Below are 15,936 nucleotides of genomic sequence, written 5' to 3' on the forward strand. Positions count from 1 at the left end.
AACAGCTCAGGCTTGTCCCTTCTCAGAAATAGTCAACCCTCCTCAACAGCCACCAGGACATTCAAGCAAGAGTGTCCAGTCCAGGTGTGGGCGTTGGGGCTCCTCTGTAGGATTCATCCTTCATTCTCTGGGATCATTCCAGAGGTTTGGGACAGCACTTCTGATGGAGTAGCAGACTTGGGGATTGACTGAGGGTGCTACTTAAAAGTGAAAATCTCAGGGCTCACCCCAGATTTCCCAAATAAAAATTTCTTGAGTTAGAGTGGGCATGCTTGGCTATTTTCACTTTTTTTTTTTTTTAAATAAGGTTCTCAGGTAATTCTTATGTACTTTAAACATTTGAGAAACTTTAGGCTGTGTTTCCCAATTTCCAGATGATAAATTCACCTACTTTCTAGGCCTCTTCCCCTGAGATTTGATGGAGTGTGGAAATCTTTATTTTTAGCAAGTACCCCAAGTGATTATTATCATCAGGAAAGTTTGGAAAACTCTGCCCTAGGCTAAAGGATGTCAGAGTACTGAGAGGCTGGCCCAGGGCTTCTCTACCTATCTAATCCTTGGAATTACCTGAGGAGTTTAAAAAGGTGTATACACCTAGCCCACTCCTGATGACATTGACTTCAGTACATCCTTATCCAGATAATCATAGTTTTTATGCACACATCTGGGCTAGAAGCACCAGCTACACCCTCCTTTAAGCTGATCTGACTCCCATGGATTGAAGAGGATAGTTTTGAAGATGAGCAGGAAGCATTTGAGAAGAGTTTCTTTTCTCTTCTGGAGAAAGAATCCACTTGAGAAACAACGATGGCAGTTCCACATTAATTTACAATTGACATGACAATTTTGCATGCTTTATCTGATTTGATTGTCACAATGTATGACTGTGAGGTGGATATTTTCATTCTGTCACTCTATGGATGAGGAGCTTGAGGCTCAGAGAGGCTCAGTAACCTGCCCAAGATCCCACAGCCTGTGTGCGGGTATGTGTGGGTGCAGCTTTTTGTCCCTGGTCCCGTTTAAACAAGCAGATGTATGAAGAAAATTAATAAAGGAGCATTTGCCCAACGGATTGGAGTAGCATTGATGTAGGTCTCATCTGTGGGTGAAAATCCAGGGCTTGGAGAGAGAAGAGGAGGAAACAGATATGACGTTAATGTGCCAGCTTTTTTTTTTTTTCCTGTTGCTGCCGATGGCCCTTGGAGGGTGGGATGTTTTCTTTGAAGGCTCCCATTCCCCTGTCTCCCAGAATGACTATGACCTAAACCAGCCTACACTCCCCACAGCCAGACCATGGCGACACTATGCAGCCCTCGACTGAGGACGGGAGGAGTCAGGGCCGCACAGCACGTTTTCCTTTGTGCAAAGCCTGCTGGCCTTTTTGGGGACTAAATCATTGACGTCATTAGCACCAATGAGTGTGGCCAAGAGGACCTACCCACCCAGACCATAGCAACAGCGGCATAATAACCACCGACATTTCGCAACTTCTCAGACGCTCCAGGGAGGTGGAAAGCTTTCGGAGGTGTGGACTTTTTCCTAAGGCTCATTATTGAAGTCCACACCGAACAACCGATAGACTAGTAGGTATGGAACAGGAACAGGGGCTTTAAGCAAGGCGCTATGATAGGGTCTAAGAGATGTAGACCAAGGGACCAACGGACCCTCTAAACCACGTGATAAAGACTGGATCACATTGGACCTGCCTTGTCCTCTCATTCACATGAGAACACCACATCCATCCCAGCCAGGGAGGTCCTGGGGGGAAGCAAGCGTTTCAGGGAAGAAAGAGCAACAGGGTCCTCAATCCACTTCACCAGGCCCGGGCTTGGAATCCGTGTATAATTTGTTGCTGTTTAACAAAGAAGAAAACAAGAGTAAGGAGTGAAGCGTGGATGGGAGCCGCGGAGTGATCCAAAAGAGGCTGGCTCCCTGGAAGGTTTGATTGTATTGGCCTGCATTTCTTTGGCTGCCAACTTATTCAGATCCAGAAATGGCAGGGAATTGCTGGCATTAGAATTCTTCTTACCACACATTGGGAAATAATCCCAAATAGTTGGGGCAAGATGTGCGGCTGAGGTTTGGCTAGGTAGGAGGGTGGAAGGGGCAGGAAGATGCAGAGCAGTGAAAGAATTCAGAGTCAGGAAGAGACAATATCTGTTTCCAATCTCTTTTATCAGTGAAGTCACAGGCCACTGAGTGGGCATGGGAAAGGAAGAATGAAGGAAGAGGGGAGAAAGAGAGTGGGAGGGGATGAAAAAGTCTATAATAAGGAAATGAACCCTGAGGAGAGAGGGAGAGAGTGATGTGGCTCAGCTCTCAGCTTTCATGCTTGTGAGGTATGTGTGCGCGCGCGCGCATGCACTCACATACACACACACACACACACACACACACACACACCCCTTGCCAGCTCCCAGCCTGCAGGTTAGCCAAGAATTAATTTCTAGATTGTTCATCTTAACCATCTTCTTTTAAAGTGCAGTTACCATTAAATTATTTATTTATTTATTTATTTGCCTTTATGAGTTCCTTTCCTTAAACCACATTAATGTGTTGGTACCACCTTAACAGATAATGTTATGTTTACTTATTTTTTTCCCTCGCAGCCACGCATTTGACTTATACTTGAACCTAGACATTTTTCACTGCAGAGAAACTATTTCATTTATTTCCTACTCCTCACCCCTGAAGAACCACTGATGCTCCTCTGCACATACCAGGTGCTTCGCAAGGGCTGAATTGGCTATGTCCTCATAGGAAGGAAGGATTCCTTGCTTTCCTGGGCAGTGTCAGTGAGTGGCTGGGCTTGACCACCGGCCCAGCAGCAACTCTGCCTGTGTGAGCCTTGCCTTGGCTTACAGAATATTCAGCCTGCATTGCAGTCACCTGGTCCCATGAGGTTCAGCATCTTCTGTCTTCTCTCATCATGAACTTCCCGATCTGGCCTGATAGTAGCTTGGAACCCTGCAGTATGACTGCCCCTGGGATCTCTTTTCCAGGCCTGTGTTCTGAGTGACACTATGTTCTCACACAGTACTTCTGTTAATCTGACATCCTTGGCTGTGGCCCAGTGAGGGCCTCTGTAACCCTGTACTCTGAGCCAAGGAAAGTCATGTTATAGCAAAGATCCCCTGAAATGAGAATACCCAACTGCATGCTTTGAAGAGAATTTCAGAAAATTCTCTGAGTCTTCCAAGCTTGCCATCTGTGTAAATTTTTTTTTCCCACCCGTCGCACTCACACTGACTAATGAGATTCTCCATCCACTCAGACCCACATTCAAGTCCCCTCCCCACCTCCTAAGGCAGAGGGAACATACACCTGATTGCAGTCATGCCTCCTTGGAGTTCACACCCCAGAGAATTCCTAAGGAGACCTAACAAAAAGGAAAATAAAAGGAGAGGCTTAGGCAATTGGATTCCTATAGACTCACCACGGAAATTCTTTAAAATCTCGGCCTCAGCCTATTGACCAACAACCCAGAAGAGGGTGAGGCCCATGTCAGTACCCCTACAGAGGACATGGGAAGACTTAAGGGTTTTTTGTTCTGAGAAATGATAAATCCCAGTGCTAATGGGAGAGAACTGAGACTGCCTGGCCAGAATGCAGCTTGTTGCTGAGCTCGGCATGTGTTAGTGTAGCCGTAAGAGATAGGGGTCCAATGGGAACTTGGTCCTTCTCCCCAGTAGGCCTGTGAGGCCCTAAGCCCTTCTCAGAAGAAACATGCTGTGTGCCCGACCTCTGGGAATCCTGCTGCCTGGTAGAGGCTGTGGATCTTCCCGCCTGGAGGCTGTGCTCACTGGGGCCAGACTCCCAAGGATTGGAGCTGAACGTGGAGGACAGGCGATGGGAATGTGCAAGGACATTCAGAGTTTTAAGGCTGCTGGAGAGCCAAAGCTTCTTACTCTTTTGTGTGGATGTTTAATATGTTACCACAGCTTTAATCTATCATGGTTATTTTAGACTTTGGGGGTGATTAATAGTTACCCAAGGAGCCATGAAAAAGGCAAATTCCCTGATTCCTCCTCCCAGAGATTCTGGCTTAGTGGGGCTGAGGCCCACCTGGGACTCTGATGCAGAGTCTGCAGACTGTGCTGTGAGAAACCCAACACTTGTCAGTCCCAAGGGTGGATGCTAGTCCTCAGCATCTTTCATTACCCTCACCACCACCACCGGCACCAGCACCACCACCACCTCCACCTGGGGAATAATCATTGTTTGATGGCCCAGGTTCAACTCACCGCAAAGCCAGCACGTCCTTCTCTAGATCACATGGATTTCCAAGGTCCCCAGCATCGACGAGATACCTGTAGGGCATGTGACTCTTGAGCACCTGAAATATGGTAGTGAGACTGAGGACTGAAAATTTCATTTTATGGTATTTTAACGAATCTGAATTTAAATTTAAGTAGGTACATGAGTCCAGTGTCTACCATGTCAGGTAGGGCAGAACTAAAATGGGAGGAGGAAGAACCCGATCAGCTCCCGGTTTCAGATCAAGTCACAATTTTCAACGTCAACCTTATCGTGAAATATGAAGACTAAGAACTGGGAGATCTGGACAAATACCTACAACAACTTGGACGACATGTGAGAATGGACCGCCTCTCCCACTCCTTTCTGTACCCAGCATGGTACTGATCTTGACAATTACCAACCTGCTTCCACTCATGGAGGTCCTATTTGGGAGAGGTTATGCTGCCTTTCCCAGTAATCCTGGGAGAGCAAGGATGAGACTTTGTGCACTAAGAGTGGGCAAAGTTGAGGGGGAACATGAAGGCAACCTAGAGCTGCGTCGTCTGACTGAACTCCAGCAATGTAGTGCAATAACGGAGAATCTGGGCCTGAAGCCAGGGAGCCTGGGTTCCGTCTTGCCTCTGCTGTTGCCACCTCCTGGATAATCTTGAGCAAATTACTTAATTTCTCTAAACTTTAGTTTCTTCATCTGTCGAATGAGGATGATAACAATTGTCCCAACTTCATGGGGTTGTGAAAAGTCAGCAGTTCTCAAACTCTTTGGTCTTCTGACCTGTTTGCACCAAAAATTAATGAGGATCCCCGCTTCCCACAAGAGCTTTTGTTTTTGTGGGTTAAGTCTATCAATGTATTCTGTATTAGAAATCAAAAATAAGAACACTAAAACATAGTAATTAATTTAAACATAAGAAGAATAAAGCCGTTAAATAGTAACACAGCATAGTTTCACGAAAATTACCATATTTTCCACAACAAAAAGTAATTAGAGAAAGGTGTGACATTGTTTTGCGTTTTTGCAGATCTCTTTCACGTCTGGCTTGCTAGAAGATTGCTAGGTTCTCATGTCTGCGTCTGCATTCCATCTGTTACAATATGTCGTTTTGATTGAAGTCTGATGAAAATCTGGTCCCAGGTATTTAATTGGAAAAGAGAGGAGTATTTTCATAGTCTTCTCAGATATTGTGAATATTTTTCTTTGGTGTTACATAAAACTTGAAAAGCGAGACGTTATTAAAGATTAGTTGCAATATGGAATCTAAAACCCCATTAATAAACTTTTAATATTCTTTACACTAAATCTATTGTTCTATCACACACTTTTAACATATCTTTTACCCATGCATAATTCTGTAACATCATGCATTAGTCATTTGGGAAATATTGGTTCGTTAAGCTATGCTGATTTTCCAAATGTTATCATATTTTATTATGCAATATCCAACATCACATTTGTTAATATCATAAGAAAAAGTTTTAAGTATTGGAAGTCTTCTAGGGCCATAGGGTTTTCAGCACTCTGGTGGTCCACAGAATCTTAGGTTTATGCAAAGAATAAAACAAGATGGAAGAAGGCAACTAATGGCATCAGTTTTTCTCTCTCTGTCTTTCCAATAGTTAGTTTTAGTAGATTTAGTATGTTTACATTTTGAAAAAACCTAGGGGAAGAATGTCTATTTTTATTCAATAATCCAGATATTGAATTACCTTCTTCTGTAATTTCTATACAGTCCAAACATGAAAGATCCATGAAGAATAATCAGATTCATTAAAGAGGCTATCTTAGCACATAGTTAGAATGATTTTGACTTCCATGTCAAAAAAGAAGTAGGGGGATTTTTCAGGAGTCAGGGTGGGTAATGATATCGAAAACTTCAGGCTGATTTGGGAATTATGTTACTTATCTAATACTGTATAATAAATCACCTCAAAACTAAGTGGCTTAATACAGGAAAGTCATTTCTCATTTCTTGTGATTTCTGTAGGTCACGAATTTGGGAGTTGCTCAGCTAGGCAGTTCTGGCTAGGGGACTCCGTGAGGTTTCAGTCAGATGCTGGCTCTTGGCAGGAGGCCTCAGTTCCTCACCATGTGGACATCTCCATAAGGCTCTTCGAGTGTCTTAATACACGATAGCTGGCTTCCCCCAGAGCAAGTGATCCAAAAGGGGGCAAGGTAGAAGCCACATGTCTTTTATGACAGCCTCAGAAGTCACACATGTCATTTCTGCAAAATCCTATTGGTTACACAGATCAGCCCTTTTCAATGCAGGAGAGACTCATAAGGATGTGAATACAAGAAGGAGAGAACCGTTGGGGGCCGTCTCGGAGGCTGACTACCACAGACACCAGTTTTAGGTATAGGGTTGCCTTTTTTACCTACAGAGTCTTTATCTAGCCTCCATCATCTAGGAACTTACAGAATACCTATCCACAGGCATGGAAACCCACACAACTTAGTATCTGACCAGGGGACCCACTTCATAGTGAAGGAGATGGGGCATGAAAATGGGGTCCGTTTTTGTATCACATACCATACCATCCAGAAGCAGCTGGTATCTTGGAAATGCAGAACAGTCTTCTAAAATTGTAGCTGATGCTCTAGCTCAGAGGCAATATTCTGTGATAATGAGGTGCCATCTTCCAGCATGTAGTGTATGTATTAAATCATAGACCTGTGTATGATGCTGTGTCACCAGTAGGAAGAACAAGTGGGTCTGAGAACCAAGGGGTGGAAGCAGGAGTGATCCCACTGGCAGATTTTGTGCTTCCTGCCCCTGTAAATCTGATCTCTGTAGAGTTGAAGGTCCTGGTGCCCAAAATGGGAACACTCCTGACAGGGGACTCAGCAGGGTTCCCATTCAACTACAAGTTACAGTTGTGTCCAGGTTCTAGTGTGCAAGAAGAAAGTCACCATACTGACAGTGGTAACTGATTGTTAGTCTGGGTCTTCTGAGAAGTAGACACCAAGATAGGATTAAATATGTAGGGATTTTATTGGACAAAAGTCTAGGAAAGAAAATGAGTCATTTGAGGCTTGGAGAGTGGTCAGACTCTGATGCAAGCCTGACCCTGAATGAAGTGGAGGGGGAATGAAGGTAGGGTGGGATGGTCCTAGACTTCTGTGCAGTCCCAGAAATTTCATCAAGGCCACTGGGGAGATCTTGACCCAAATTCACCCATCAAATGAGTCCCATGTCTCCCAGGAAGGGGTCACCATAGTATCCCTGTAGTGCCCTGTCACTGGCAGGGAGCAGCCTGTGGGAAGCACAGCCTCAGATTTCAGAGTCAGCAGCTGGGGCCCTTGGTCAGTTACACTCCCTGCAGTTGGAGTTCTGCCAGGCACATTCTCATGGCTGCCACACTGACCCTGGTCAGTAGGAGGAGCTAGGACTGCTTCCGCACAAGGAAGAAACGAGGACTACATGTGTAACCTCCTAGTACTTCCTTGCCTCATTGTAACCGTGAATATATGAACATGTGTGTGTATATATCTGTATAGGATTATAGGAACATGAAGAAAAATATGGAAGGATACAAATTAACTTGTGAACATGGTATGGCAGATAATGTCGATTTGTTGGTCCAAGCCTATTCCTAATCCCCTTTTCCCTAGCTACTTTCCAGCCAGGGATGGCTATGTGACACAGTTCTGGCTTAAGAGACATAAGTGGAATTCTACTGATTGTCTTATCTCTGTTTCTCATCCTTCCTGACTGGTATGTGGGCTTGATACTTGAAGCTGCAGCAGCCATCTTGAGACCATCAAGTAAAGGCCAAAAGAATTGCCAGCAGCAGAGGAGTATCTCCAGTACTTCTTCTTATGAGAAGAAAACTAAATACCTTTTGTTTTGCTCATGGTGAATGTGTATCCTATCATACACATAGGATATCTTTGGGTATATGTGTGCTGGTAGGGGAAGGGGTAAGTCAAGACATAGACAAGCAAATATAAGACCACTTAAAATATCATGTATATGATCACATATAATCATTTACATGCATAGCTCTGTATATATTTTGATATATGTAAAAAGAAAATGATTTAATAGTAATAAAATTGTCCATTTAATCTATTTTAAACTTGATTGACATAATATTACATATTTAAAAATATATTTCTTTAAGTATGCCTCATTTAAAAATTTTTAATATTGTATATGTTTTTTCTGTGCCAGATGTTGATTTTACTTACCTTAAAAAAAACTTAGATTTTGTTGACCTTCTTTGTTATTACTTTGGAATACTCTATTTTCCAGCTCTGAGTTGAATGCTGAATATTAATTTTCAGCTTTTATTCTTTTTGAATGTGATACATTCTGGCCAAAACACGAATTGTGGTCTAACACAGTTGGCGATGGGCTCCTATTGTCTGCCCAGGCCCTGTTCTACATCAGGAGGTGGAGTAAAGTTCTCATCTTCTGTGTAGGTGAGAGAGGCCTGGGCAGAGGTGAAACGGCGGGTAGGGGAGGCAGGAGGTGGCTCCCCAGCCAGCTACTACACCCGGAAACCTCTCAGTCAGTACTTAAGGCAGAGTAGACAGTCACCACTAGGTGGCGCCCAACCTCAGTGGGGACTTATGAATTTAGAATTTGATTCTGAAAAGGGGATTTCCAGAACTCCTTGCCCATGTGCTCCTTTTACTTTTTTATTTCTTTTTCTGTCTTTCTTCCTTTTATTATACTGTTTGTTTTCATTACACTATTCCTCCACCTCCCTCTATTATCTTGAAAGGATTCCTTATATTTCAAATATTTTACTGGTTACAGTAAAAATTTTACCATGCATACTTTACTACTTATTCAAGGTTTCTTTGTTTTCCTTTCCCAAAATACAAGGATTTAGTATACCTCCTCCCATTTTCCATGTAAATTTTCCTCAGTATTTTAATTTAATTTGCTTTTGGTTCTTCCAAATTAGCTCTTATTATTGTTGTAAGTCAACGCTTATTTATTGCTCTGCTCATCATTTCTTCATACTTCTTTTGGGGTTCAATTTGGTCTCATTTCTGAAACACATCAGATTAGTAGTTTTTTCAGCAATGGATGTCAATGATGAATTTTTTTAGCCTTATTTTTGAAAATATCTTTATTTCATCCTCATTCTGGAACAACAGTTTAGTTGGGTATAAGAGAAACTCTTCTATTGTTGTAAATGACAATTCTGTGGTCAGCCTAGCTGTCACTTGTTTTTAGGTTCTCTCTCTTTTCAGGAGTTTTTGAGTTTCTCTTTTGTTTAAAAGTTTGACTACGATGTGTGTAGCTGCATGGCTTTATTGTTTGTTTTCTTTTCTTTCGTGCTACTTGGGATCAATGGCCTTCTTAAATTCTAAAAAATTCCCAGCCATTATTTCTTTAAGTTTTTTCTGACCCCCTTCTCTCCATTCTCTTCTGGAATTTATACTTGGTTTAGATTTAAAATTCCAAATATATCAGTCAACCCCGGTGTCTTTTAAACTCTCTTTGATATTTTCTATGTTCTTACCTTTCTGTGTTTTATTCTGGATGATTTTCTCAAATCAATCTATCAGGTCACTAGCTCTTTTAAAGTGTATCTAATCTGCTATTTAACTTGATTTAAAAAGGTTAATGATTATGCTTTTCAGTTCTAGAAATTCTACTTAATATGTGAGTCCTATCATTTTGATTTTCACTATGCTTTCCTTTATCTCCTCAATTTAAACATATTTATTTTGCTGTGTCTTTCAGATTACTCGATTTTCCTAGTTCTTGGGTTGATTATTCTTCCATGTGTTCTATCAGCTGATGCTCCTCCCTGTTACTTTTTAATCGCATAGTTAGTGAATACTGTAAGCTTTTATTTTTTCTTCTAGTAAAAGTCCCATGTACCCTGGATTCTGGATAATTCCTTACAGCGTAGTCTTGTGTTTACTTCTCTCCAGTTCCCATGGTTTCCGCTGGTCATGGACCAGTGATTATGTTAATTTCATGTTTGAAATTCTTATAACATGTAGATAGCTTAAATTTGTATCCCATACCCAGATTGAGTTTGGGACTTTTCACAGGACGCATATTTTTTCCCACAGCTTGCTTCCTAGTTGTTTCTCTGGCTGGTAGACAGAGTTCTTTTAGTTCTCTTTTCAAGTCCTGGAAGGATTTTTGAGAGTCCCGGTTTTAAGCAGAGGTCTCAGTTCCAACCCGAACAGCCTCCAGGCTGAATTTACTGTGGGGCCTGTATCCAGGCCTGATTCTTTCCTGGTCCCTCACATGTCAGCTGGAGCTTACTTCTCTGGTTTTGAATTTCCTTTTTGTTTCTGGCACCTGGGAACTGTCTTGGCTTTCTTTCAGACTATGTATTTTAAGGTTTTAAAATATTTATCCAGCATTTACACGTGTTTGTAGTAGAACAGAGTCTTTGTTAAGTCAGGCTGTCATACCGTCAGCCCTGAAAGCCTTTGGTACTCATATTTTTGTCATAAATTTCTCACTTAAATTGATCTGCACAAGTTCCCCTAATCCCCATTGACCTCATACTCCAAGGAAGTTGGTTAAGCCAGGAGCATAAAGTTACCTACCTGAGTTTCCTTTTCCATTTCATTTGCATCATTTCTCAGAAACAATCATAGAAGGATGGAGCTGTGAGGGACCTTGCAGTCCTCTAGTCTGATATGCTCATTAATCAGAGAGGAAGCAGGGCCTAGCTGTGACTCTGGATTTTGGATTCTCTGTCCGGAACACATTCAAATTCACTATCTGGAACCGAGAGTAGAAAAAGGAGCACTGGACTTGGAATCAGAAAACCGAGAATCGCAGCCCAGCTCTTTGCCACTTACCAACTCTTTGATCTTGGATGAGTCACTTAGCCCTTTGGAGACCCAAAGGGCTGCAAAATGCTATCTGTAAAATGCAGGCAGATCATAAGGGGTTTTTTTGTTCAGCAGGTGTGAAAGTTCTTGATGCGTAGTAGGCATTAAAGAATTGGTTTCTTTCTTTTTTATGATTAAGATCCCTCATGTCCCCTCTTGGAAACATCTTTTTGCAGCTGTTCATTCTCACAGACTCTGTTTGGGGAAAGCTCACAAAATACCCAGAGACCTATCAAACTGGAAGGTGCAAAATTTGGAAGCAAGAGGTTATTTTTCTGTTGGCTTTCCAACCAAATACCGAAACTTGGTTCTCAAAGGCTAAGGTAAATCTGTCTTAAAGAGTGACATAAAGGCTAGAAAATTGTCAGTAAGGCTATTGCCATCTTACAATGTTTTTTATTCTGGCTTCACATTCATTGGCCCATGGCTTTCTTGTGGTGATCACAGAGTAGATTCTAGACCAGGGGTTCTGGCCAACTTGTTCTGTAAGGGTCCAGATAGCAAATATTTTAGGCTTTGGGGGCCACAAATTGTCTCAGTCACATATTCTTCTTTGTTTTGCTTATGACCCTTTAAAAATGTAAGAAACATTCTTAGCTCATGGACTGCGCAAAAGCAGATCATAGGCTAGAATTGGCCCACAGATCTGGTCGTAGTTTACTGAACCCTTTTCTGGACTGACACCGCCTTCTGACAACGGCCATGAAGACTCTCTTGACTTAAGCAACTCTCACTCGTGCTTAGGGGCATTTAGCCTAATTACCCTCCCAAGCTCACATGAGATTGACAGCCCTCCTCATCCTGCACCCCACCAGCTCCTGACCTTTTAATCTAGTTTTCCTTGTCTATAGGAAAGAGGGGGGCCTCAGCACATGGTCACTCTTTGGGCTTCCTTCTACCCAATGACTTTCACCTTTTAATCAGAAAGGTGATTCCTAGGTGGCTAAATTAAGGCTTCCCAACGTTTTCCATGTCATGAGATATTTGGAAAATGGTAGTAGTTTGTGCAGCTCAGGTTGTGGGGAGAGGCAAGTGGAAGAGGCTTGATCAGATGTAACTGCTCATGTCTAGAGGCAACTGGGCTTAGGGACTCCATCTGTCCCCAGGAGGTCTGAGGCAATCAATGTCTCAGCAAAACTATTAGGAATGTAGCATAATAGTTATGGGTATGATAAGTATTGGAGTCAGACAGTCCTGTATTTAAACCCTAACTTTGCTTCTTTTAACTATATGAACCTGGGCAAGTTTTTTAACCTCCTCTGTCTTAATTTTCTCCTCTGTAATATGAGGATAATAATAAAAATACCGTACATTGTAATGTCTATATTACATGTAAAAATGTGCTTGTAATATATGCATGTAATTCCCCTGGCAAGGTGCTTGGTTATTATCCTGAGGAGTACAGTACCTTCTCCTTTTTAGTCAACAGAAATTTTGCATTAAATGAATTTTCTTGACTGAAGAAAGTCTTTAGGGATTAATAACTTCTAGCCCAAACTTTAGACAAATTTTCTTTTTTTAAGATTTTATTTTTTCCTTTTTTCTCCCCAAAGCCCCCCAGTACGTAGTTGTATATTCGTTGTGGGTCCTTCTAGTTGTGGCATGTGGGACGCTGCCTGAGCGTGGTTTGATGAGCAGTGCCATGTCCGCGCCCAGGATTCGAACCAACGAAACACTGGGCTGCCTGCAGCGGAGCGCGCGAGCTTAACCACTCGGCCACAGGGCCAGCCCCAAGACAAATTTTTTCATTATAAAATTTTTTTTCAATTTTTCTTACAAGTTTAAGCCTTTGCAGCCTGCATTTTTTGTGCATCTATTTTCCCTGTTTAAACACACGATGCCAAGGAGTTCCTGTCAGCGATACTCAGAGGACACTATGATGAGTAGGAATCTGCGGCTCTTTCAGGTCAGTGTCCCTGTTTTCTAGACAATATACTAGAGGAGCTTATAAGTCCCGGAAGTTCATAAAGAGTTAAAACACAATAACATAGGGTAAGAGTTAAACAGAAAGTATGAGATGATATGAAACTCTGGCACATGGTATGGGTTTGGTACATACTGTATAAAAAGTTTAAGTAAAACTTTGAGTTGAACAGAGTGTCCTTAGTACCAGCAATTGAGTTTCTTATAACCACAATTTGCTGATGGATCTGCAGCTGGACCATCTGTGGATAATCAACACTTGGCCATGCCTAGAGCATTCATGCTCTGTCTCCCAGGTAGCCAGCCCCGCTAGAGGCCCCGTGATACAATGCAGGCGATAGCGGTAAGAGCAGCAACGTCAAGAAGTGAAGGATCACCTTACCAGTGGAAACCACAGGAATCCTGGGCAGGCAGAAAGTAATCAGGAAATTGCTTCTTGGCAAAGTGGCATGGGTCAGCTGTCTTGACTTCAAGAAGAGCGTTCTGCGATCAGTTGTGGCTTTAATCACATTGAACTGCTCTGTGGTTATCGGATGGCTGGTTTGCAATGCATTCGAAGTACCATTTTGCTTTACTATAATGATCAGTTGATGCCTAGTACTTTGTGGGGGTGAAGAACGAGTGAAAGATTTAGTTTCTTCACCTATAATCCTAAAATTGGCGAGCAGGTCAGACTTTACGCATATCCGATGCTTAAAAGTGAAAAATCTCAGGAGTCAGGAACTCCAGGCTACAGGTCTTCCAAATTGCTCTAATAAAACAACAAAAGGGATCTGTGATAAAGATGGTTTGTGAAACTCCAAATACTATATTTTCTTTTGGTGGGTCCCAAAGACATGACCGTGTTAAAGGGTCTGAGAAGTCCTGCAGTAAAGGATACGGAGCAGCTTTATTTAACCCCTTTTTGCAAATGTAATTGACCTCGCTACCTCTCTTCCCTCTTCCCTCCCCCCCCACCCCCTCCATCTGGAGTTCTTTGATTCTTTGGTTCAAAGCAGTGGAAACCAACGCTAGCTAAAAAGAGCAAAAGCTAATTTTCTGGAGGAATATAGGGAGCTTATAGAATTATAGGAAGGCTGGAGAATCAAGCTGCCTCCTCTTGTGGTTGAGGCCAACCATGAGCTGACGTGACTTAGCCTCACTTCTTAAAACTCGATCACTGTAGGGCTGGAGGGGGCCTCAGGTATCAGTCAGGGGGAGCTTGTGACTTCACCGAGGAGGAACCTGAAACTGACAGAGGGGAAAAAGCTTAACCCAAGCCACCTGTCCAGGCATGGGAGCGTGAGGCAACTGCTATTTCCACTACACTACCTCCTCTCTTTTATTCCATCTTTTTTTTGAGGGAGTTGGAGGGGGTGTTTCTTTAAAGTCACCATCCTCATTACACATAAAGAGGAGGAGCCTACATCCTGAGTGGTTGCTTGGCAACCATGAGATTTTTTCACTGACATATTTATTTCTACCTCTACCTAACTTGTGGGAAAACTTATATTTACAAAGTGACCAAATATATGTTTTATTTCCCAGTTATTCACCCCCAAAAGAAATCATTTTGAGGTGGCTTAACACATCCCTATGAAAGCAATTCTATTGATCTTTTGAAATATGACAGTTTCCTACGGTCATGATTGCTATGAGGTTGAGATTCAATAATTCTTACTTCCCTCCCTACCCCTAATCTGGAGAAAAACGACTCATCTTCAAGACTCACTTTCTCTGTGAAACACTTTCTACTACTCCCTTGATCTCCTCACCTAGAATTGTCAGATAAAATACAGGACTCCCAGTTCAATTTGGATTTCAGATAAAGAATGAATAATGTTTTTGTATGTGTGTGTTTCAAATATTGCATGAGACATGCTTATACTAAAAAAATTTATTGTTTATCTGAAATTCAAATTTAACTGAGGATCCTGTATTTTTATTTCCATAGCTGGCAAACTAAGCCCACCCTTGGTAACACTAACTGCCTCTTCTTTTGTCTCCCTCTTCTAATACCACAGGGGAAGCTCTCAGCACTACGCCTAGTGCATAGCTAGCACTCAATGACTGTTTATTACTTTTGTTCTTACATATTCCCTGGTTCTCTTGTCACAGTCCTTGTGACACTTTATTAGCCCTATGTGCTTCCTCTTCGCCTTCTCCGTCAATCTGCAAATCTGATGTCAGGAGGAACCGTTTCTTTATATCTCAGCAACTGGTCATAGCTGGTGCTTAACAAATATTGAATGGAAAAAAGAAAGAAAGAAAGACACTCGAACAGTAGATAGCTAATATAAGAAGGAATCTAAGGAGAACATTGGTGCTACATACGAAATGAATCCTATTTTTCAGTCGGTTTTGGCATCAGAGTCTTGGGTTTAAAATCCCAAGTTCACCACTTAATACCAATATGGTCTTGGACAAGTTGTTTGTCATCTTCAAGATTCAAGTTCCTTATCTGTGAAATGGGGAGAATGCATTTTTCTGGCACTATGAGACAGAAATTGTTCCTGCCTTGGCCAGACAGAGAAGGATCAGAGTCTTGGTGCCCTTGGCAATTCTCAGGGTCTTCTGCATTTGTGGTACCTCACCTGTCTTTAGCCCACTCACCACATTTATACAGTGTGAGGTGGAGGCAGAATGATCCTTAGAGAGTAATTTCCTTGAAAAACAGTAGATTCTTTTAAATCACCCCTAATTTCCCCCTTTACCCATTTTAGGAGAAGATCTTTATGGATTACATACTTTTCTTCCTCTTCTTTCTTTTCCTCTTTCTCCTCCTCCTTCTTACACTTGCATTTCTTTTTGATTTTTTCCTTTAGTGAGCAGTGACAGGCCTCAAGTTCCAGAGTCTCTTTTTTTGGCACCAAGCAGTGTTTATTTCTTCTTTTTCCCGCCTGTGTGAGAAAGGAAAGCCTAGAGGGCTGGAGTTTGTCTGTCTCACTCATCCG

Source organism: Equus przewalskii, chromosome 20 (assembly GCF_037783145.1).
Source record: "Equus przewalskii isolate Varuska chromosome 20, EquPr2, whole genome shotgun sequence".
In the NCBI taxonomy this organism is placed as follows: domain Eukaryota; kingdom Metazoa; phylum Chordata; class Mammalia; order Perissodactyla; family Equidae; genus Equus; species Equus przewalskii.